This window comes from Acomys minous (genome assembly GCF_964271855.1).
Source record: "Acomys minous genome assembly, chromosome: 7".
Classification (NCBI taxonomy): domain Eukaryota; kingdom Metazoa; phylum Chordata; class Mammalia; order Rodentia; family Muridae; genus Acomys; species Acomys minous.
In genome coordinates this window covers 7,329,161-7,352,222 of record NC_140488.1, presented here as the reverse complement: position 1 = coordinate 7,352,222, position 23,062 = coordinate 7,329,161, and the positions used below count along the sequence as shown (strand labels likewise).

Genomic DNA, 23,062 nt, shown 5'->3' with positions numbered 1-23,062 from the left:
TAATGCCAGCACTCACTCAGGGGATGCCAAAACAGGTGGAACTCTGTGAGGTCAAGGCCGGCCTGGTCTACAGAGTGAGTTCCAGGGAAACCAGGCCTAAAACAGAGAAACTCTCTCTAGAAATAAGGAAAGGCATTTTTTGCAAGTCAATTTCCACACAGCCAAAGTTCCTATATGATCTAGGGGCTATCAGGAAAGAGCCATCACCTCAGGTATATGAGACTTCCTGGGTTGTCAGACAGGTCAGAGCACTGGGATTATGCAAAGGCTCTGAGACACCTTCAAGACAATAACACAAAGACTCTGAGATAATGATCACTGACCAAAGGCAGCTTCACAGCTTAGCTGCTGTCACTCCACATTCCGGATAGATACAATGGGTCTGCTAAAATTCTGCTGCACAGTAGCCCTTTTGTTCTGACCCAATTCCTAGAAGGTAGGTCCCCAGGAGCCCTGCCTCAGAGACACATGGCCAGAAATGTACAGCCTCGCCCCACCTAATTGTTGTGATGTGACTAACTGCATTCTGGCTCCTCTTAGCTGTCCAGATGAGCGAGGTGGGCAGATTTCACAGGGAACAGAAATGAAGACCTCATGTTGGTCCTGCTTGGGGCTTCTAGCCAGGGCAATGGGAGGTCAAGTACCACAGGAAGCAGCATGCATCTAGGCAGATAATCAGTTTGCACAAGTGGCCTTATCCTTAGGACAAGCATGCAGGATAGCACAGAAGAAAATGCATAAGTGTTCCCACAGATACAGTTGCACATAAACCCTTGGGGAAACTGAACCCCATTGGCCTTCTTATCTGAGCTGCCTATTGGACAGGTGTAGGATCCTCAGAGTGCAGTCTGTTTGTCAGGTGCTCGAGCTCAAAAAGAAGATCCATGGTGACTGTCCTGACCATGGATCCCAGCAGGTGAATCCCAATGTTAAGTGGAGGACATTTTATAGCAAGCCTTTGCAGGTTCCCTTACAAAGATTCTAGCATCTGGCTTCCTCATGGGTTAGGCAATTTCCTACCCCGAAGCGATGTGAGGAAAGGCCTGGGTCTCCCAGGCCAGGGTACAGTAGTGTCCATCTCTTAGCAGACAGGCAGTAGTTTGAGGTGTGCTTATACAGGGCTAAGGGATGTCTGGCTGTGACCCAGGGCTGCTGCTCAGAGACTTCCTGGCAACATCTGTGGAGGGCAGGGACCCAAGAGAATGGAATCTCCTGCTTCTAGATACCTGACTAGTGTGAGGAGACACCACCAGGTCAGTAGCTATAGCCTTCTGCACCCAGTTTCCTGAGGGCACAAAACTGCAGCTGCTATCCAGGGAAGGGCAAGGCTGATCCAAGGGTGTGGAAGACTGGGCCTCCGGAATAGTGCCAAGGGTTAGCTAGCATAGCACACAGACACTGGGCTCAACTTTAAGATGTTTATTCAGCACCATGAGATTTGTTATAATGTAGTAAGAATTGAAACAGGCACAACTTCAGAAAAATGGTGACTTTTTCCCAGTCCTTAGTGGACCTGATTTCATGAGCTTGTTTTGTTTTTGAAGAGTGCGCAGAATATACTTGTGTTATCTGTGTATTACTTCTTCTTGTCCATCTCTTCCTCCTCTTCTTCCTCTTCCCCTTATTCTTCCCCTTCCTCCTCTTTCTCCTCAGCTGACTCTCTTAGGGATATGGTTGAGAAGTCAGCCTTCATGATGGAATGGCAAGTGTTATACATGATTTTCCAGTCTTCTCCAGAGCAGAACTGGCAAAGAAAGGTCTTCCAGCTTTCCTTCTCAAAAATCTTCCGTGGCCTCCTTCTCCAGCTGCTGCTGCTGCTAGGAAGGATGTCTCAACCCTGAGGACCTGAGAAGCCCAGGATCCTGAGCCTTGCTCATCCCTCTCTTCTTCTTCTTCTTCTTCTTCTTCTTCTTCTTCTTCTTCTTCTTCTTCTTCTTCTTCTCCTCCTTCTTCTTTCTCACCTCTTCCTCCTCTTCCTTCTCCTCCTCCTCCTTCTTCATTTTCTTCTTACTATTATTTTGTTTATTTGGTTGGTTTTTCAAGACAGGATTTCTGTGTGTAGCCTTGGCTGTCCTGGACTCCCTCAAATTCACAGAGATCTGCTTGTCTCCGTCTCCCTGAGGGCTGGGATTACAGGCCTGCACCACAGCACCTGGCTTCCAAAATCTCCTTATCACCTCGTTTCTCATGACCACGTGACAAACCAGCAACAGTAGCAGCAGGAGCAGGAAGCAGCAGGAGAAAGAGCCAGCCCAGGCCCCAGGCCATTACCAGCTCTACTAAACAAAATTCTGGTTTTAGAGACTGAGCTACATTCCTTCCTTCCCCATACATCAGTGCTTCTGGGGGGGAAAGCTCCCAAGGCCTGGCTCCATCTATTAGTGGCTCTGCCAAACAGGATCCTAATTTTGAGAAAAAGGATATAGTGCCTTGTTCATAGGTCAGGGCCTCAGGGAAAGCCTCGGTTGATCAGTCCAGGCCTCAGAAGTTCCCTCCTTTGTAAATATTATTTATTTTTAAAGTCCAGATGAGTTTACTGGTGTCTGGATATCCAAGAGACTCTTATGTCCTCCAAGCAACAAATACCTTCCAGCACTGTGAAAAGAATTATCAATACACATATTCTAATCATAATATTGAATGGAGGTGGAGGGTTGTAAAGCACACTAAATCCTGTAACTTGTACAGTGTATCTTTGGCTAGTTTGGATGGGAAATCTATACAATTAGAGAGAAACAGCTGATACAAATAATCTGGAAACATTCTTGAAACTTTTTGAAGCAGAGGGACTTTCCGAGTAAATAATATATGTGGGGGGCTAACATAAGCACTGATTCCAAACATGTTACAGTTGTTTTTCCTCTCTAAAAGTCCCATAGATGATCACGAGGTCCAGAGCTGTGGCTAACAGCCAAAGGTCTAGTTGAGTCTTTTTTTTTCTTTTTTGACATTATAATAGGATGGGGTTCAATGAGGGGATTTCAGGATATCAACCCCAACCAGGTGGGCACACCCAGGCCAATTCAACCAGCCCCTCAGGTTGTCTATCCAGAGGCACAGAGTCCTTTAGAACCACGCACCATGTTAGAGCCATGGAACACAGCACCCAAAGGGAGATTGTGCTTTGAAAGCAGAGCGTTGGCTCTCTATTGCAACCTGGGGACTATCTATCTGCTTGGGCACCCTGTGGGTTGTTAGAAACCGGAAAATTCAAGTGATGAATGAAGTGGTATTTCAAGCACTGTATATCAGTCTCCATGGACCTGAAAGCCATAAGCCTTATAGGTCAATAAGATGCAAGGGATACATAGGGACCTCCCAATGACAAACAAATAGGGACAGTTGATGATATGCCAGAATCATTCAAGAAAGCAGTGCAAGGCAGCACATGAAAATCACCAAAAGATCAGTTACATCAGTCTGATACTTTCAGTTATTATGTAATGAGAGTCAGATATTTTAAAATCTTTATTTGACATACTATACAGCTTGTATTTAATTGCTTTACTTGGACCTTGTAAACTTTAACAGCATAATATTGCCTTTAATTTTTGTTCTTCATATGTCTTATATAGCTTATGCATCCTCTTTGTACTTTAAATAACTTACTTGGGATTTTATAGGTTATGAGAAAGCCTCTTGGTTTTTTTTTTTCAAATATCTCTCTCAGTCTTTAAATATACAAACCCTTATTTATCAAAATATTTTTATTTTGGCTGTATCACATTTTTATTTATTAATACCATGAGATTTAATAGTACTATAGAGAAAGCCCTATGCGGCCTTTATATAAAATTTCCTGATCAGGCCTGCTTGGAAAAACTAACTACTCCTTACAGAATTGAGACCCCACAGAGGCTACCTACCTTTAGCAGCTCTTTACCCCCAGCAACTTTAACTATTTGTTGTTGTTGTTGTTGTTAAAATTTGTCAGCTGTAAACTGTTAGTTTTTGGAACTACTAAGTTACTGTTATGCATCCTGTAAAACTGTATCAAAATTAAACTAAACAAAATATCAAAATCATAACATAAACATCTCATTGGGTCCAGGAAGTTAATCTCATAGGTTGTTGATAGGGTGGGTGGAGAAGAGAGGAAGGATACATTGTAACTCTCTTCAAGGACATGCTACCAGCTCAGATTTAGCCTTTTTTTTTTATTTATCTCTTAAACTGCTTTGTTTTCCTTGTCCCTGTCACAGAGCCAGAAGGCTATTCTGACTGACCGACCCAGGAAAGGGGGTTAAAGGACATATGGAGAAAGAAAAAACACCTATGAACCTGAAATGGGAGGGTCAAATCACACATTCTAGAGTCAGCCCTTTGGCTTAAATGCCACAGGTCATTTTGAGAGCAGCAGGTGCTCTGCTTGGATTGATGGGAGCTCATTAGACCTCCTTGCATCCAAGAGAGTGTTTCCAATTAGAGGTTGGAGCTGGTAAAAACTGATGTGTAGAAATTGATCAGAGCATAATAGAAAATAGAAAAAGGACTTGAAGGTCAGAAATATTTTAGCATTGTCACTATGAAGCTGTGTGTGTCAGCGCCTGCCTGTGCCCTCTCAGGCACATTTGTCCTTCCTGCACTGTGCCACAGGCCAGGCCATGGCTTTGGCTCTTGTGCACTAGCAAGTGGCTCTCCTGAGATGCTTGGGGTGGATGAGGGTCTGGGGCTTAAGGCCAGGCTACCAGGCTGCCAGTCACCCCACCCTTTGTGCCCCCAGCCACCAGCACCTAGGCCACCTTTAAAACACCCTTGATGTGCTGAGGTGAGTTGATGGGTGGGGGCTCTCATTTTCTGAGAAGGGGAGGGGGCTGAGAGAGAAAAGAGGGTAGGAGGGTGGGACCCAGAGGAGAGGAGGGAGTGGGCTGCTGTAGGGATGTAAAGCAAATGAGTGAGTGAGTGAGTGAGTGAGTGAGTGAGTGAGTGAGTGAGCAAATAACCAAACAACAGCCCCCACACAGGCAAGCTTCCTCCCCTGCTATAGGTTCTGCTCACCTCCTGAAGCTAGTGCAGGGGCCTTCAGAGCCACCCACCCAGGGCAGCTGATCTTCCTAATTTTCTTACCGTTTTCATGTGTCTTTTCTTGTCTTTGGTCCATTGGTCTGTAAAACCCCTGCTGTGGTAGGAGCACTGGCTCAGAGGAACCAGTAGGAGCCATTTTTGGAGATTTTATAACTGTTTTCATCAAAAACAGAACCAAAAACATAACACCAACACAAAAAAATCCATTTTCCTTCTTCCTTGCCGCATCATGAAGTAACTTAAGCACTGATGTCACTTTTTGTTTCTAAACCTTTAAAAAAAATTTTTTTTAATGTTTTCTCCTCCAGGATGCTTTGGACTATGGGGTAACCAGAAATTTGAGGTGTTGTATTACAGTTAAATAAACTTCATCCTGTGGATCTAAGCAATTTTAAAGCAAATTTCCTAGTATAAATTATCCCTCCATTGCTTGCTTGTCCCTTGCACTAGGCTTTGCCCCTACTGGGGTAGGTGGTGTATAAGCTTAGTTGGCCTTCATAGGTGTTGTTCTGTCTGTGAGTTTTACCTGCATGTTCTCATGCCTTTAAATTCACAGAAACTTTGTCAGGGAAGCAAGGGCAGGCTTTTAGAATGAAAATAAAGAAGCTTTTGAAGTGCTTTAATAATTCATTATAAGAAATAGAGTGCAGAAGCAAAGCATCTAAAGTGACAAAGGTCGTCATCAGAATTTGGCTGTCCCACGTTTACTGCTGATTCTTCTCTGCCAGGCACGACTTCTCATGTATATATACATAATCAGTACACAGATATGGATAGAGGTATCACAGGAATGCCTAGTCTCTCTCCTGTACTCAGGCACACCCTTCAGGTGGCAGTTTGACTGAACCTGCAGGTCACTCTTCAGTAACAAGGTCCTGAGAGGGAGGTGCCAGGAGACGAGAAGGATAGAAAAATTGGAAATGGGGAAGATAAACCTGTGGGCAGGAGGTGTTGTAAAAACAATCTCTTATGCCAAACAAGTTTCTTAACAAGCACAGCATCGCTGGACATGGAGATTAATCTCAGAGATCAGGAGGAAGAGGCAGGCAGATCTATGTACCTTTGAGGCCAGCCTGGTTTACAGATTGAGTTCTAGGACAGGCAAGGCTACACAGAGAAATCTTGTCTCAAAAAAACACAAACAAACGCCAACAAGATTGTAAAAAATGTCTCTGAATGGACAAAGGGATTGGGAGTGCACCACTGAGCGGACCTTAGAGCTGACCTCAGTCTATTCCAGTACGGTCATCATGGGAAGCTAGCCTCCCTCAGCCTGCAGGGGTTGTTTGCCCAAGGTTGGACATGATGTTTAACTAGTACATCTTTAAGCACCTGCACAAGTCCTTGCGGAGATTGAGCCTAGTAAGGTTTCCTCAAAAGGGGAAAGGGGAGCATTCAGGCCTCAAAGAACCCATGGACTTGGCAGGTGTCATGGGATCCTCAAGGGGCCCTTGGTCAATAAACTCCTCCTCTTTTCACCTAATGAAACAGTTCCCAAGGGTAAGAATCTTTGGAAGAGCATATATGCCTGTGGATAGCCCGAAGAAAGCCCTCAGTGGTATACATTTGTGACCGTGACCCCTGCTTTGGGTGACTCTCTGTGTTATAACGTCTTATGAAGCTGAGTGGAATGCTTCCATAGTGTGCCTGCTTTTCAGTTGAGCACAGAATCCCCCAATGGAATAGCTGCTTTGGAGTTATCCACAGTCCTGTGGTGACCTCACTAAACTCCTTGGTTCGACAAGCCAAACTAAATGGAATTCTTCTTTGTTATGTGTCTTCTATATTTAGGGTGGACAATCCCTTCTGCCCAGCTCCTTGGTGAGAGTCACCTGGCACATGAGACCTAAAAGAAACTGACAGAATAAAAGAGATGGGTTGCAGTGCAGTATCTGCTGGGGGACTCTAGACATGAGCATCTTCCTCTGTGAGGCCTGCAATGGCGCATCCCCTAGCTTTGGTGATAGGATTATGGCTACTGCTACAGATACTAAAGCCTGCACATTCGGCTCAGAATTGGCTCATAGGAATCTTGCCTGACTAAGGAAGAATTGCAATGGGAAGTGGACATACAGAATTGTCCACTTAAGACACAGCAGCAAAAGCGAATAGAGGGAAGCTGGTCCAGAAGCTCTGAATGGGGTCCTGTGATAGGCTCTTTTATTTGCCTGCTTCAGCTGTTGTCTCAAAGGAATATTGCCTCTGTCTGCTAGCCTAGGCCTAGTCCTAGAGGCTCCTTACCTCTGTGTACTCTAACCCAGGCCTAGGATGTTTTCAGCCTCTGAGACTGACTGCTAAATAAACTCACCCTTCCTTGTTCTTACTGAGCTCCAACTCCAAGGGTGAGCCCAGATTTGAATCCATTAGTTCATGCTCCCTGTGTCTAAGGTCCCCGGTCTCTTGATTGGATGAGTCTGAACATGTGCCTACCTGAAAGCTGTCTTGTGATTCTGTTGTGTGTATCTCTCCGTATATGTGTCTGTCTCTTCTGTGTTACAGAGAGTGCCTGCTGTCTGAGGTGTGTGTGTGTGTGTGTGTGTGTGTGTGTGTGTATGTGTGTTTGTGTGCGTGGGCACGTGTGTGTGTGTGTGTGTGTGTGTGTGTGTGTGTGTGTGTGTGTGTGTGTATGTGTGTTTGTGTGCGTGGGCACGTGTGTGTGTGTGTGTATGTGTGTTTGTGTGCGTGGGCACGTGTGTGTGTGTGTGTGTGTGTGTGTGTGTGTGTGTGTGTGTGTGTGAAAACTCCTCTAAAGTTCAGCTTGTGCTGTCACCTTGCCTCTGAGAGACTGCCTTGCCCTCCAGGAAATTCTTTTGCATGGGAAATGGCAGAGAAGGAGATCTTCCCTGTCAGCTGGTCCTCAGGCAACCACTAAGCAGCAGAAACCTAAAAACACAGCTCTCACACTCTCAAGTCTTAAGACACAGACATGGAAAGTAGAGCAGGGAAAATAACCTCAAGTGAGAATAGGCTGGCTTCTTAGAGCCTCAAAAGAATACAATGTAGCTTCAATTTCCCTGTCTACCTATCTGTCTGGGCTCTGGCTTGGAGCCCTGCCTGCTTCTGAAACCCAAAACTGGCCCCATACCTGAGAACCAGGTGAGAGTGTGGTATGAACCTTGTCTCCTGAGTCCAGAGGTTCCTGCGAGGTGGAGAGCGGCTTCTGCTGTCCTCTTGGGTCCCACACACAATGACCACTAAGACACAGTAGGGAGTAACTCCACCTCCAAAATCAGCCCTTTAGCATTGTGTCCAGAGGGAGTGGCTGGGGTAAAGGCTGATTCTGGCTAATGGGACCCTGTTTGTTGCAGTGATCACACAGGGGAAGAGCTGAAACATTGTTGGCCCCTCTCTCTGGTGCTTGGCCCCCCTGCCTCCTACCCCCACTCCCATGCCACCTTTGGGACCTCTGAGATTGGCCCCAGGCAAGGCTTTCATGTCAAGGCTTATGAGGCCCTTGGAGACACACTAACCAGTGTCAACACTACATTCTCTTAAAATGTCTCTATCCTGAAAAGGGCCTTTGCCTGCTATAAACTGCCCACTGTTATTCAGAAAGGGCAGCAACATAGTAGGACATGGCACAAAAAGGCTCCTGTTTCAAGTCCCCAGATGCTGGAAATCTTGCATTACAAAAGTGTTCTGAGACCTTACCCCAAGTCCTTGGATGCCAAAAAAACCCACCTGTCTATTTCCCTCACCCTCTCTCTGTTGGGCATGGCACTAAAAGGCTGCTCCTTCAAATCCCCAGGTGCTGGAATACTTGTGTCACAAAATGGCTCTGAGACCCATTCCAAGTCGCAGGAATGCTGCATAAACCACCAGGCTCCTTTCCTTCAGGAATCTCGTAAAATGGCTCCTGATGACCCAGGTCCTGGTTTCAGATGTCCCCATGGATGTAGATGGGGATGCAGAGGTTTGAGGGGGCTTATGACCACGAAAGACCCCCCCGCAAGTGAGGGGGTGCTCAGCACCACACAGTACCATTGGTCAGGCCTGAGCCAGTTGCTCCTGTAAAACTGTTGAGGGAAGTTTACAACCATCCACTCAGGTGCCTTTGTCCAACCCCTGACACATACTTTCATTTCTTTTTTCTTTTTCCTTCTTCTTTTCCTGTTTCTTTCCTTTTTTTCTGAGACAGGGTTTCTCTGTGTAGCCTTGGCTGTCCTGGACTTGCTTTGTAGACCAGGCTGCCCTGGAATTCAAGGTTCTCAGCCTGCCTCTGCCTCCCAAGTGGTGAGATTAAAGGCTTGGTCTTCTGCAAACAGGCAGTTTGTGAGATCAGCACAGCAGGCTGCTCTAACCATTAGGGACACCATTGGATCAGGCTCATTCTGAGGACCTCTAAAGAGGGCACAGGCAAGGGTCCATAACAGCTGGCCCAGAAAGAAGTCAAAAAGGAGTGTCAGGGGATGGGCCAGGGCTGAATGGAGAATGAATCTATGAGAAAACTTGGAAGTAAGGATAGGGTGCCCTGTAGCAGGAAGACTGGTGCTGGTCTTGTGGTTGGGGCTGTGACTGCTGAGGTCAATAGTGGTGGGTGGGGCTTGTATGCTAAGGTGGAAAGGTGGGTGGATCTGGACCTAGTAAGAGCTAGAGAAGGAAATTTTGTGCCCTTGGGAACAGGCACTAGCAGGGGGACCATGGGTGGGGGAGGGGCGGTGTTCTGGAGTGCTAACAGCTGAGGGGGGGAGGTAGACAGACTCAGGCAGGGTTGTGAGGGCCAACCTGCATCTGCATGGGGTTCAGCCCACCTGATTACTAGGGAGGCAGGAAGTGGTGAGGTGTTGGGGGCGTGGCTATGGATCCTGCAGTGTGGAGGTAAGGGCCTGCCAGGGTGGGAGGCTAGGTGATCTCTTAGAAAATTGGGCTGGGCTCTGGATGTTGACCTGAGAGGAGGCAGGGTCACCCTAAGAGCAGAATGGGGCAGTGTAGGTGTATACTAGTGTGGGGTTGTGAGAGCTGACTGAAGAGTGGTGGGCTAAGCTCTCTTGCTGATCCAGGGCTTGATTGAGGTCATGCCTTTCACTAAGTGCTGGATTGTGTCAGTGTAACTTTTACTCCCTACTTAATGTTGCCCAGAACCGCTGAAGGAGAAGGGGGTCCAGGGCTCTTTCTGCTGTGGCAGTTGTTGTGGGCTGGGCTGTGTGAGTGGTGAGATAAGTGAGCAGGGAATGCAGAGCACCAGGCCAAGGCTATGATGTGAGTGGTCACTTTCTGAGGAGGGGGCAGAAGGCTGAATCCTCACTTGACCTTCATTTGGCAGAGAACACCTGTAGCAGTGGGGCACTGTGACCTGCTGAGATAGAGTAGTGGGTGGGGGCTGTGGTTGCAAAGGTCAGGGAAGGGCAGTGGGTTTCAACCTTCCTAATGCTGTGACTCTTTAACACAACCCCTCATGTGTTTCGTTGCTATTTCACAACTTGAATTTTGCCACTGTTACAAATGGAACCGCAAAATACATAGCTGGTGTTGGGGTCGCGACCCATGGGCTGAGAACCATGTCTGAAGGGGGGGGGGTGTGAAATATTGTACATTCTCATGGAGAAGCTGTGAGTGCTGAGTGAAAGAGCTGTAGGTGCAGTGGGAGAACAGAAGCTGTCTCTGCTGGGGTAGCTTGTGCTGGAGGTGTTGTGAATGGGGCTGTGATGACTTAGGTAGTAGTGGAAGGCGGGGCTTGATGCTGAGGTGCAGCTGAGGCTGATGATGTAGGCATAGTGGGCAGAGCTTGCAAGCCAAGGTAGGAGCTTTGAGCAGTGCTAGGTCTGCCTTCTGTCTTGCCAGCTGATGGACACATTGAGGGCTGGGTGAAGTGTAAAGCATTAGCAAAACTACTGAATGCAGTGGAGAAGAGGGAGCCTGTTTGTGTGTGCTGCAGCAACTCTTGTGGGTGGGGCTGTGAGTGCTTTCCTAGGTGGGATGCATTTGAATTGGATATTCCCAGGAAGGGCCAATCATCTTACCTATCACCTGTTTGGAATGCATATTAAGTGTTCACGAATCCAGCTCTGGTTATCTTAAGTAGGCATGTTTGGAGTTACTAACAATGTAATGTCCAAATTTTGAGAGACTCTCTGAACAGACCACCCAAGAGCCAAGTCCAAATGCAGTGGCAAGGTTGTATTTATATTGCAGGTTGGAACCCAGGACACACCTCCAATGCGCTGATGCAGCAGGTGCAGGGAAGTGGCCTGGAGTCTTATTTGAAAAGGGTTTGTTATAGGTTTTAGACAAATAAATGGCTTCTACAGTATATGATTGGATGACGTCTGGGCAGAAGAGCTGTAAGCAGAGAGTTACAAGACTTAGAGTTTCATGGTTGGGTAATAGATGTAGAGGCAAGTTGGCCTATAGAAAATATTGGCTGAGGCAGTCCTGGGGGCATTAGGAACCTTGACCTGGCCTCTCCTAATTGGTTGTTGCTATGTGCCAGACCCCCTGCTGCTCAGCTTGACCAGCAGAGGGTGGATTTGGACTTTCCCAAGGTGAGCTGATTGTGTGGCCAGTGAACATTTTTTCTGTTTAGGCTAGTTTGTGGTTAGTCCGGAATCTGGATTCAGCCCTTGCCTAGGTTGAACACAAAATGAAGTTTCCTTTGCAAAATGGAGTCTCTTTTTAAAAAGGGAGTTTGTTTGGTCCTTACAAACAAGATAGTTTAGACTGAGGGTTTTATTTTACATTTTAACCTGTTTGTGTGTGTTTCTGCAGATACAGGCAGATATCCTGAAAAGCTTATTCACTATTTGTCAGGTGAGCCATTCAGTTGTAGAATATAGTTATCCATATCCTAGATGGCATTAAACAGGAAACTATAAAAACCCAACATCTACAGGAACTCAGAAAATGCTGACACCAGGTTGTTTCAGTTTTCTTTAGGGATGTTTTCTACTAATTTATTCTTGTTGCATCTCAATGGTTATCCCATCCCTTGTATCCTCCCTTTCTTCCCTCCCTCCTGTTTTCCCCTTATACCCCTACCCTATGACTGTTCCTGAGGGGGATTACCTCCCCTGTATATGTACAAAGGGTATCAAGTCTCTTCTTGGTAACCTGCTGTCCATTCTCTGATGCCACCAGGTCTCCCCTTCCAGGGGACATGGTCAAATATCAGGCACCAGAGTATGTGAGTAAGTCATATCCCACTCTCCACTCTACTGTGGAGAATGTTCTGACCATTTGCTAGATCTGGGTAGGGGTTTAAAGTTTATGGCCTGTATTGTCCTTGGCTGGTGCCTTAGTTTGAGCTGGATCCTTGGGCCCAAATCTGCCTACCATAATGTTCTACTTGTTGGCTTCTAGGACCCTCTGGATCCTTCTACTTTGCCATTCTCCCATGCTTCTCTCATCTCGATTCCCCATAGGATGTCCTCTCCTCTGTCCCAGTTTCCTAGTAAGTGAAGTCATTCGTGGGACATGCCCCTTCGGCTAATATGCAGATATAAGTGACTATATACCATTTGAGTCTTTCTGCTTCTGGGATAACTCATCGATATGATCATTTCTAGCTCAATCCATTTATCCACAAATTTCGGGAATTCCTTGTTTTTAATAGCTACATAGTATTCCATAGTGTATATGTACCACAGTTTCTTTATCCATTCTTCTACTGATGGACACTCTCTCCTTATCTCTTCAATATAGTACTCGAAGTTCTAGCCAGAACAATAAGATGACAAAAGGAGATCAAGGGTATCCAAATGGGAAAGGAGGAAGTCAAATTATCCCTATTTGCAGATGATATGATAGTGTACATAAGTGACCCTCAAAATTCCACCAGAGAACTCCTACAGTTGATAAACACCTTCAGCAAAATGGCTGGATACAAAATTAACTCAAAAAAGTCTGTAGCCTTTCTATACACAAGCTTGCAGAGGAAAAAATTAGGAAAGCCACACCCTTCACATTAGCCACAAGCAATTTCAAGTATTTAGGGGTTACTCTAACTAAGCAAGTGAAGGACTTGTTTGAAAAAAATTTGAAGACTCTGAAAAAAGAGATTGAAGATGACATGAGAAGATGGAATGATCTTCCTTGCTCATGGATCAGGAGAATTAACATAGTAAAAATGGCCATCCTACCAAAAGCAATGTACAAATTCAATGCAGTCCCTATCAAAATACCTACACAATTTTTTAACGACATTGAAAGTTCAATTCTCAACTTCATATGGAAAAACAAAAAACCCAGAATAGCTAAAACAATCTTGTACAATATAAGGTGCTCCAGAAGTGTCTCCATACCTGATCTCAAACTGTACTATAAAGCAATAGTAATTTAAACAGTGTGGTACTGGCACAGCAACAGGCTGGTTGATCAGTGGAATCGAATCGAAGACCCAGATAAGAATCCACACACATATGGTCACTTGATTTTCGACAAAGAAGCCAAATCCATTCAATGGAAAAAGGATAGCATCTTCAACAAATGGTGCTGGTCTAACTGGATGTCTACGTGTAAAAAAAATGCAACTGGATCCATATTTGTCACCTTGCACAAAACTCAAATCCAAGTGGATTAAAGACCTCAACATAAAACCAGAGACACTAAGTCAATTAGATGAAAAAGTGGGGAAGAGACTGGAACATATTGGCACAGGAGACAACTTCCTGAGAGAGAGAAGAAAGAAATCCTATCTATAAAACAAAATAAAGATTGCTTTACCCAGGTAAAATATGATAATCACAAAGTAAGTCATTCAATGAGATCCCAGCAACCATGCTTAGTAATCCTTCCTGTGTGTTTTTTTTTAACTTACTTATTTTTAAGCAGACATTTGTTATACTGAAGTAGCCAGAAAGCCTGCATCAGTTTTGTTGTGCTCATAGGCATCAGACACAGCTATCTGCCCATTTTGCCTGACAGAAGGGAAATGGTTCCTTTTGGTGAAGGGGAACTAGATGTCTTTGGAACTAACAGTCCAGAATTTGTTGACCAAAAGGGGCAGCATGGTCTCTTCTGTAAGTGCTTCTCAGCTGAAGTTATGGTTGGGACTGGAGAAAGTGACCTCAGAGTGAGTCAACAGGCAGGACAATCAGAAGACTGACTGTCTCTATGCTGATGTCAACTCACACAGTTGTGACACCTGAATAGGGCAAGGGGACACTCCCTCCTCTGTGTTTCCTCAGGCAAGGCCACTTCTGTTGACAGGACCTTGTGGGGCCTTTCTCTAGAAGCCTCCATCCTATCCAGTGAGTGCCACTTCCCCTCCCCCACCCCAGACTCTCAAACTGCACAGACAGGCACCAGAGCACCAAACCCCAGGTTTGCATGGCCTGTCCTTAAGCAAAACCCCACTGCCGGGCATGTTGTTGAGAAGCAGCAGAGCATCAATGTCAGTGGAGTTTCAGGGCACACAGGCCATGTGACCTGGGCCTCCTCACTGAGCTCACAGCCTAATGGCAAGAAGGCGAGGGCCCAGGAGGAGCAGCACAGAGCTTGCCACCTGTCTGCCTCCACACTCAGGAGGAAGGAGGAAGAGTGGGTGGCAGGAGGTGGGGCTGGCCTAGCACTGCTTGAGCCCCTCCAGGAGGGAGACCACAGCCACAGGAGGGCAAAGGGCACAAACACTGCTCCAGAGTTTCCTTCCCTTTGAGTGGATTCCTAGGCTTTCAGTCTTAGGGTCCCATTCTGGGCTCAGCCTTGTGGTAAACATGTAGCACAGGCCTCCAACTCACAGTGTCCTGACCATGTATCCAGGTTCAAGGTGAAAGAACCCCACCCCAGGTGAGGGGATGCACAGCACCACAGAGTACCATTGGTCAGACCTGCCCCAGCTGCTCCTGTAAAACTGTTGAGGGATGTTTACAGTCATCCACTCAGGTGCCTTTGTCCAGGCCCTCACACATCTATTCTTTTCTTTTTCTTTCTTCTTTTTCTTTTCTTTTTTCTTTTTCTTTTTTCTCCCAGAGACAGGGTCTCTCTGTGAATACTTGGCTATCCTGGACTCACTTTTTATACCAGGCTGGCCTTGAACTCAGTTCTCAGCCTGCCTCTGCCTCCTGAGTGTTGAATTTTGAGGTTTGGTCTTCTGCAGACATACAGTCTGTGAGATCACTGGAGCAGGCTGCTGTAACCATTAGGGACACTATTGGATCAGGCTCATCCTGAGGACCTCTAAAGAGGGCAGGGGCAAGGATCCATAACAGCAGGCCCAGAAAGAAGTCAAAAAGGTGTGTCAGGGGATGCGCCAGGGCTGAATGGAGAAGGATTCTTGAGAAAAGTTGGAGTTAAGGATAGGGTGCCCTGCAGCAGGAGGACTGGTGCTGGTCTTGTGGGTGGGGCTGTGACTGCTGAGGTCATAGTGGAGGGTGGGGCTTGTATGGTAGGGTGGAAGGCTGGATGGATCTGGACCTAGTAAGAGCTAGAGAAGGAGACTTTGTGCACTGTAGAATCCCTTAGGAATGGGTGCTCCAGGGGAGGTGGAAGGGCGGTGTTGTGGAGTGCATAGATCTGAGCCAGGGAGGTAGACAGACTGAGGCAGAGGTGTTAGGGCCAACCTGGATGTGCTGGGCCCACTAAATTTCTATGGAAGCAGAAGTGGTGAGGTGTTGGGGGCGTGGCTATGGATCCTGCAGTGTAGAGGTAAGGGGCAGCCAGGGTGGGAGGCTAGGTGATCTCTTACAAAATAGGGCTGGGCTCTGGATGTTGACCTGAGAGGGGGCAGGGTCACCCTAAGAGCAGGATGAGGCTGTGTAGGTGTATACTAGTGTGAGTTTGTGAGAGCTGAATGAGGAGTGGTGGACTGAGCTCTCTTGCTGAAGCAGGGCTTGATTGAGGTCCTCTGGCCTTTAGCTCAGTGCTTGATTGTGTTAGTATAACTTTTGATACCTACTGAGTGTTGTCTGGACCTGCTGAAGGAGAAGAGTGTCCAAGGGCTGTTTCTGCTGTGGCAGTTGTTGTGGGCTGGGTTGTGTGAGTGGTGAGATAAGTGAGCAGGGAATGCAGAGCACCAGGCCAAGGCTATGATGTGAGTGGTCACTTTCTGAGGAGGGGGCAGAAGGCTGAATCCTCACTTGACCTTCATTTGGCAGAGAACACCTGTAGCAGTGGGGCACTGTGACCTGCTGAGATAGAGTAGTGGGTGGGGGCTGTGGTTGCAAATGTCAGGGAAGGGCAATGGGTTTCAACCTTCCTTATGCTGTGACTCTTTAACACAGCCCCTCATGTGTTTTGTTGCTATTTCATTACTGGAATTTTGCCACTGTTACAAATGGAACCTCAACATACATAGCTGTTGTGGGGGTCGAGACCCAAGGGATAAGAACCCTGTCTGTAGGGGGCGGTGAAGCATTGTACATTCTCAGGGAGATGCTTTGAGTGCTGACTTAAAGAGCTGAAGGTGCGGGTGGGAGAACAGAAGCTGTCTCTGCTGGGGTAGCTTGTGCTGGAGGTGTTGTGAGTGGGGCTGTGATGACTTAGGTAGTAGTGGTAGGCAGGGCTTGATGCTTAGGTGCAGCTGAGGCTCATGGTGTAGGCATAGTGGGCAGAGCATGCAAGCCATGGTAGGAGCCTTGAGCAGTGCCAGGTCTGCCTCCTGTCTGGTCAGTTGATGGACAAGATGGGGGCTGGGTGAAGTGTAAAGTGTTGGCAAAACTACTGAATGCAGTGTAGAAGAGGGAGCCTGTTTGTGTGGGCAGCAGCAACTCTCGTAGGTGGGGCTGTGAGTGCTTTCCTAGGTGGGCTGCATTTGGACTGGATATTCCCAGGAAGGGCCAATCGTCTTACCTATCTCCTTTTTGGAAGGAATATTTAGTATTCAGCTCTGGTCATCTTATGTAGGCATATTTGGAGTTATTTACAATGAATGCTCTACCCAAGTTTTGAGAGACTCTATGACCAGACCACCCAACAGCCGAGTCCAAATGCAGTGGCAAGGTTGACTGGTTTAAACAGAACTAAGAGCTTTTTTCCTTGTGGCCATTTGTCCCTCCTGCCAGAGAGTTGGCCTTGACTCAGCATTTCAGCCTATAAAGTGGGACAATGGGCAATGTCATTCTCTTCTGTCACTTTTTTTTCCTAGTGACATTAGGGGCACTGTTATTGGGGCCTAGAAAGGCTGAAAGGTAGTCAAAGGCTAGGTAATGGGGCACTTACCAAAAACATCTGTTTAACTGATCCAGCTGAAGAGACAGAGAGTAGTCCCATCTTTGAGATTGGTTTATATCAACTTCCCGCAGGTCCAGCTCTCAGCAGCTCTGGATGGAGTCTGTTAGCCAGGTAAAAACCTGCTGAGAAGAATACAGACTAGGGACAAAAGTTAAAGTTGTGTCTATAAGACATCTGGGGTAGGCTTATGCCTTTGAGACCCAGTAAAAACATAGACATTCTTTTCTCACTCAGAAGAATTGGTATACAGATTGGGCAGACTTGTTTCTAGCATGATGAGAGGCACCCTCAGGTCTATATTCAGTATACCACCAAAGGGAAATAGAAATCTTGTGCTTGGGAGTAATTAGTAAGTAGTCAGTGTTCCATCTTATCAGAACTTTTATCCCTGATCTCTCCAAGGCCTTTATCATGAAGCGGTGTTGAATTTTGCCACATGATTTTTAGCATCTAATGAGATAATCATATTTCGTTTTTTCTTCCATGGTTTACATGACAGATTACGTTGATGGGCTTTTCTATGTTGAACCACTTCTATATTCCTGGTATGGAGCCTACTTGGTCGTGGCCAGTGATATCTTTGATGAGTTCTTGGATTCAGTTTGTGAGTATTTTTTTCATCAGTGTTCATAAGGGAAATTGGCCTGAATTTTTTTTCTTTGATGGGTCTTTGTCTGTTTTAGGTACCAGAATGACTGTGGCCCCATAGAGTGAGTTTGGCAATGTTCCTTCTGTTTCTATTTTGTGCAATATTTTGAAGGGTATTGGTATTAGCTCCTCTTTGAAAGTCTGGTAGAATTCTGAGCTAAAATCATCTGGCCCTGAGGCTTTTTCCCCCCCTGTTTGGGAGACATTCAATGACTGCTTCTTTTCCTTAGGGGTTATGGAGATGTTGTTCTGTTTTGTTTTTCCTTTCTGATTTTGTTGATTTGGATATTTTCTCTCTGCCTTTTAGTTAGTTTGGCTAAGTGTGTGTCTTTTGTCTATCTTGTTGACTTTCTGAAAGGACTGCCCCTTGATTCCCTTCATTCTTCCTCTTAAAGAACTGCTTCTTGCTTCTGTTCACTCTTAGTCTTGTTCTCTGTTTCTAGTTTGTTGACTTCAGCTTGAGTTTGATTATTTGCAGCCATCTATTCCTCTTGGATGTGTCAGCCTCTTTTGTTGTGGAAGCTTCCAGAGGAGCTGTTAAGTGGCTACTGTGGAATCTCCCCAATTTCTGTATGAAGGCGCTTAGTGGTATGAACTTTCCTATTAGTACTGCTTTCATTGTGTCCCATAAGCTTCGGTATGTTGCGCCTTCATTTTCAGTGACTTTTAGACAGTCTTTAATTTCTTTTTTTTTTATTTCTTCCCTGGCCCAGTTGTCACTGAGTAGGGAGTTGCTCATTTTCCATGACTTTGTAGGGTTTTTGTTATTTCTGTTGTTCAGATCCATCTTAATCCATGGTGATCTGGGAAAGCAGAATGAGTAACTTCAATTTTTTGTATACGGTTTGCTTTGTGACCGACTATATACTGCCAATTTTCAAGAAGGTTCCATGCAGTGCAAAGAACAGCGAGTACTCTTTTGTGTTTTGTGAAAAGTTCTGTAGATAACCATTGGGTCCATTGGATTCATTGTTTCTCTATTATGTTTCTGCCTCAGTGATCTGTCCATTGGTTAGAATGGGGCACTGAATTCTCCCACAATTGAGGTATCTGCATCGTTCTGTACTTTTACCTATAATAACAAGTTTGTTTTGGATTTTTTTTTATATTTTTTAAAATAACTGTTGGTGCCCTTGGATATTGGTCAAAGATGTTCTGAATTGGAATGCCCTGTTGGTAGGCTTTTCCTTTGGGGAGAATGGCATATTCTTCCCCATCTCTTTTCATTAATTTTGGTTGAAATTCTATTGCTTCATGCTGTACTACTCTATTAAATAGCTGGCTCTGGAGTTGGATTAGACACCCTGTCTCCCAACCCAAGCATGCTTATTTTAAATTTTTCTCCAACGTAGGTGTCCTGGGTCAGGAGACCATCTGACACTAAGACAAAGATAGAAAGCAAAGTTAAACAGCCCAAGAAAAGACACTATGTGACCTCAAAGGGCTAAAATATAAGCTATACATTAGGATCTTAAAAAATTATTTTAACATATATATATATATATATATATATATATATATATATATATATGCAATAGATTATCTATAGCAAGAAGAACCATGACACAATCAGGAATTATATAAATGTTACATTCTTAGTGTTTTGGCTATTTGTATTTGACAGCCTTGAAGAAGATATCTTGGTGCATCTACATTTCTGAATGTAAATCAATCTCCATCACATACTGTCATTATCAACTTAGAACACCTAGCTAGACCTAAATACATCTTAATCCCTAAACAACTAAGCTTCATTGTAAAACTAAGTGTCTGTCAGAGATATTGGGCCAGAAGGCCGAAGAAGATGCTCAACGTTATAGAGAGTTTTGGGAGACTATTCAGGTAGAAAACTGTCTCTGTTATATTTTCATTTGGAGAGTTACTAACCTGCACTCCTGGCATATTCAGATAATCAAGTTTATTTCTTCTCAAGTCTCTGAGGGAGTTGAAGACCAGGTAGCTTAGTTTTACTTGAGTTCTTTTATCTTAGCCATTCTGACTAATGTAAGACAGACTCTCAGAGTCGTTTTGCTTTGTATATTCCTGATGACTAAAGACGTTGAACATTTTAAAAAGTGTTTCTAGGCTACTTGAGATCTCTGTTGAGAATTCCCTGCTTAAGCAGCACCCCATTTTAAAAATTGGGTTATTTTGTTGATGTTTAATTTCTTGAGTTAGTTCTATATTTTGGATATTAGCCCTTTATCTGATGTAGGATTCTTGAAGATCTTTTCCAAATCTTTGGACGGCTGTTTTGTTCTATTAACAGTGTCCTTTGCCTTACAGAAGCTTTTCAGTTTCAAGAGTTCTATTTTCAATTCCCATAAAACTACCAACAATTCTTTACAGACCACGAAAGTACAATTTTCAACTTCAACTGGATAAACAAAAAGCTCAGAATAGCTAAAACAATCCTATACAATAAAAGAACTTCTGGTGGTATCTCCATGCCTGATCTCAAGCTGTACAATAGAGCAACAGTAATAAAAACAGCATGATACTGGCATAGAAACAGACTGGTTGATCCATGGAATCAAATCAAAGACCCAGAAGTAAACCCACACATCTATGCGCTTTTGATTTTGACAAAAAAGCCAAGGTCATACAATGGAAAAAAGAAAGCATCTTTGACAAATGATGCTGGTCTCACTGGAGGTCTATATATAGAAAAATGAAAATAGAGCCACATTTATCGCTCTACACAAAACTCAAGTCAAAGTGGATCAAAGAACTTCACATAAAACCAGAAACACGAAATATATTAGAAGAGAAAGTGAGGAACAGCCTTGAGCTAATTGGCACAGGAGACAACTTCCTGAACAGAACACCAACAGCTCAGGCTCTAAGATCAACAATTAATAAAGGGGACCTTGTGAAATTGAAAAGCTCCTGTAATGCATAGGGCACTGTCAACAGAACAAATTGGCAGCCTATAGACTGGGAAAAGATCTTTGCCAATCCTACATGCAGCAAGGGGCTAATATTCAAAATATATAAAGAACTTAAGAAATTAAAAACCAACAAAACACATACCACAATTTTTAAAATGGGGTATAAAGCAAAACAGAATTCTCAACAAAGGTACATCGAATGTCCAAGAAACACCTAGAGAAGTACTCAATGTCCTTAGTTATCAAAGAAACGCAAATCAAAATGACTCTGAGATTTCATCTTACACCTACCAGAATGTCTAACATCAAAATTTCAAGTGACCTCACAAGCTGGTGAGGATGTGGAGAAAGGGGAACACTCCTCTATTTCTGGTGGGAACGCAAATTTGTACAACCACTTTGCAAATCAATATGGCACTTTCACAAAAAATTGGAAATATCTCTACCTCAAGACCCAGCTTTACCACTCCTGGGCATATACCCAAAACATATCCCACCATACAAAAAGACATTTGGTCAACTGTGTTCATAGCAGTTTTACTCATAATAGCCAGAATCTGGACACATTCTTGATGTCCCTCAACTGAAGAATGGATAAAGAAATTGTGGTTTATTTACACAGTGGGATATTACTAGGCAACTAAAAACAAGGTAATTATGAAATTGTCAGATGGATGGAACTAGAAAAGATTATCCCGCTTGAGGAAACCCAGACTCAGAAAGACACACATGGTATGTACTCACTTATAAGTGGATATTAGCCATATAGTAAAGGATAAACATATTACAATCTACAGACCCAAAGATGCTAAATTAGAAAGAGGGCCCAAAGGAGGATGCTTGAATCTCATTCAGAAGAGGAAGTAGAATGGAGAGCAGAAGGGGTTGAAGAGAGGGTACAGGATAAAAGAGAGGGTGCTGAGGGAAGCTAGGGCAGGAATCAGATGTAGGGAGAGCAGGGCCAGGAGGACAGAGGGCTTTCAGAGAGAAAAGAAACTGTGGGCAGAGGCCATCTCTGAGACGAGCTGAAGAGTCACGACAGGGTAGGCTCCTGGGGGTGTATGAGGGTGACTCTAGCTGAGACTCCTGGCATCAGGGGACATCGAGACTGAAGAGGCCACCTCCTAGCCACTCAGGGCTTCCGGTGGAGGGAAGGGGACACCAACCGACCCAGAAAACCTTTGACCCAAAATTTATTGTGCCTACAAGATGTGCAGGAATAAAAATGGAGCAGAGATTGAGGGAATGTCCAAACAATGACTGGTCCAATGTGAGATCCACCCCTGGGAGAGAAGCAGCCTCTGACACCATGAATGATTCTCTGCTATGCTTGCAGACAGGAGCCTAACATAACTGTCCTCTGAGAAACTCCACCTAGCAGCGACGGAAACAGATATTGAAACCCACAGGCATACATTAGGTGGAGCTCAGGGAGTCTGTGGAAGAGTGGAGGGATGGATAGCCGGACCTAAAGGAGACAAGAACTTTGTAGGAAGACCAAGAGTGTCAACTAACCTAGGCCCATGGGGGCTTACAGAGACTGAATCACCAACCGAAGAGCATGCATGGGCTGGACCTAGGCTCTTGACTCATATGTAACTGATGGGCAGCTTGGTCTTCATGTGCATCCCCTTGAATGCAGAGCAGGGGCTGTCTCTGACACGGACTTTGTTGCCTGCTTGTGGATCACTTTCCACTAGCTGGCCTCAGTGGAAGGGGATGTGCTTCGTCCTGAAGCAACTTGATGTGCCATGGTGGATTGGTAGGAAGTGGGTGAGGAAAAGGGCAGCAGTAAAGGCAGAAGAGGGTAGGAGAGCGGGACCTAGAGGAGAGGAGGGTGGGGGCTGCGATCTGGATGTAAGGTAAAAAAAAAATCAATTAAGAAAAAGAATAAAGCACTGCTTAGAATCGCTAGTAGAATGTTTCTATTCTCATGTGTATTTCTGTATTCCTGCTGTAACAACTAACCATAAACCTAGTGCCTTGAAACAGCACAAGTTAATTATATTGCAATTCTGCATAGTAGGTACCCAACATAGGTCTCTTTGGGATGTAGCCATGGTGTCAGCAAGGTGGTTGTCCATTCCAACCTTTGCTTTTGAAACCTTCTGCATGCCTTGGTTTGTGATCTCCTTGATCCTTCCACCATCTTCAGATCTAGCAACGGGAGGTACAGACCTGTCACATGGCGTTTTCCTGGCTCATTTCTCTTTTTGTCATCCTTTTCCTTTGCAGTATGCTAAGGACCGTAGTGGACCAACCCAGAGAGCGTATCATGTCCATATTTTATGATTTGATAATCATTGCCTGTAATTACATTTGCAGCTTTATTTTTCACTGGACTTGTAACATATTCATTGGTTATGGAGACAAGAAGGTGGATACTCTGGAGAGAC

General features: G+C 45.0%; 1 protein-coding gene across 1 annotated transcript in view; it reads left to right on the top strand.

The window, feature by feature from the left end:
* Positions 1–4,690: 4,690 nt before the first annotated feature.
* The window catches only part of LOC311601305 (circadian clock protein PASD1-like), a 250,428-nt gene continuing 232,056 nt past the window's right edge, over positions 4,691–23,062 (top strand). The window contains exon 1 of the mRNA XM_084788681.1: positions 4,691–4,768. The gene's annotated coding sequence lies outside the window, so the exon portion shown is untranslated. The remainder of the gene's footprint in view (positions 4,769–23,062) is intronic.